A 2250-nucleotide genomic window follows, 5' to 3' on the forward strand; every position below is an offset into this window, starting at 1 on the left:
CTGAGGGAGGTCCACCACTTCTGGGACGGGAGTGGATCAGGAAAATAAATATGGACTGGCACTCCCTAAACGCAATAACGGTAGATTCCGGAAAAAAAGATGTCAAACCTGAACGATTGTCCAGAATATTGGATGAGGCTAAAGAGGTGTTCCAACAGGGACTGGGAACACTGAGAGGAATTAAGGCAAAAATCAAGATTGCAGAACATGCAAACCCAAAATTTTTCAAAGCCAGACCGGTACCTTATGCGATACGACCTGCTGTGGAAGCTGAGCTGGAAGGGCTAGAACGTTCAGGAGTACTGTCTAAGGTGGACTGGAGTGAGTGGGCCACGCCCATTGTTCCTGTCATGAAGCGTTCATCGAGTAACAAGCCAGGGGAACCGGGGAAGGTCCGCATCTGTGGAGACTTCAAAATCACAGTTAATCCGGTGCTTCACACGGTGCAATATCCGCTTCCGCGGATTGAGGATATCTTTGCTTCATTGTCTGGCGGGAAACGCTTCACCAAGATAGACCTGGCGCAAGCGTACTTACAGATGGAAGTTGAGGAAGAGTCGCGCCAGTATCTCACAATCAACACGCACAGAGGCTTGTATCGATATAATAGACTGGTTTTTGGAGTGGCTTCGGCTCCAGCAATTTGGCAGAGGGCCATGGAGCAGGTATTACAGGGAATTCCAAGCACTCAATGTTACTTGGACGATATCCTGATTACAGGAGATGACGATGAGGAACACCTTGCAAATTTGAAACTGGTGCTCACCAGGTTGAAGGAATATGGCCTTCGAGTTAATCGCCAGAAATGTGAGTTCTTTCAGAAACGGATCTCGTACTGTGGTCATGTCATTGACCAGGAGGGGCTGCACAAGTCACCTGACAAGATCGAAGCTGTTGTGAAGGCTCCCGCTCCAGAAAATGTATCCCAGTTGAGGTCGTTCCTAGGGTTGATTAACTATTACCATAAGTTTCTGCCAAATCTATCCACGGTGCTGCACCCGCTGAATGCTCTTTTGCAGAAAGAAGTACCATGGAAGTGGAGCGAGGACTGTAAGAAGGCCTTTCGCAAAAGCAAGGCATTGATCACCTCAGAGGAAGTGTTGGCTCACTTCAACCCAACGCTACCTATTCGTTTAGCTTGTGATGCTTCTCCTTATGGTATTGGAGCAGTACTCTCACACAAGTTGCCAAATGGCTCGGAAAGGCCAGTCGCATTTGCATCCAGATCATTGACCTCCGCTGAGCGCAACTATGCTCAGATAGATAGGGAGGCTCTCAGCCTGGTGTGGGGAGTAAAGAAGCTTAATCATTACCTGCAGGGCCAGAAGTTTACACTGCTGACAGACCACCAGCCGTTGGTATCCATATTCAACCCTAAAAAGGGCGTTTCCATTAAGACAGCGCAAAGGCTACAGAGGTGGTCCCTTTTCCTAGGGGCACACCAATATGACATAGAATACAAAGGATCAAAACAGCATGGGAATGCTGACGGGTTATCGCGCCTACCGTTGCCAACGGTAGAAGAGGCGCCTACAGTGGACCCAGTGGAGATGTTCCACTCAACCATAGTGGAATGTCTACCAGTAACAAATTCTACGATCGAAAAGGAAACAAGAAATGACCCGACTCTCTCACGAGTCTATGATTTAACGGTGATGGGATGGCCAGCACATGGCGAACCACTGTTGCCAGCATTTTCGCAAAGAAGAGAACAGCTGTCAATGTGCCGAGGAACTTTGATGTGTGGATCCAGAGTGGTGATTCCACCCAAACTCCAGCATAAAGTGCTAAAGGAGCTTCACGAGGGGCATCTGGGTGGAGTGAAACTGAAGAACCTAGCCGGAGCGTTTGTGTGGTGGCCAGGTATCGATGGAGACATCGAAGAAATGACCAAGAGCTGTCTAGGATGCCAGAAGGTCCAAAACGCCCCACCACAAGCTCCTCTACATCCATGGGAGTGGCCCTCATCTCCATGGCAAAGGGTACATATCGACTTTGCTGGTCCATTTATGGACTCAATGTTCTTAATCGCGGTGGATGCACACTCCAAGTGGCCGGAGGTAATAAAGATGTCCTCCACCACCACGGAAAAAACCATCACAGTATTAAGGACCATATTTGCCAGGAATGGGCTGCCGGAACAGATCTGTTCTGATAATGGACCGTAATTTGTGTCCGAAGAATTCAGGAAGTTCTTAAAAAACAATGGGGTTAAGCACTACACGCCCGCCCCATACCATCCCGCCACCA

This window comes from Somniosus microcephalus, chromosome 17 (assembly GCF_052327205.1).
Source record: "Somniosus microcephalus isolate GS21.2 chromosome 17, FLI_Smic_1.0, whole genome shotgun sequence".
Classification (NCBI taxonomy): domain Eukaryota; kingdom Metazoa; phylum Chordata; class Chondrichthyes; order Squaliformes; family Somniosidae; genus Somniosus; species Somniosus microcephalus.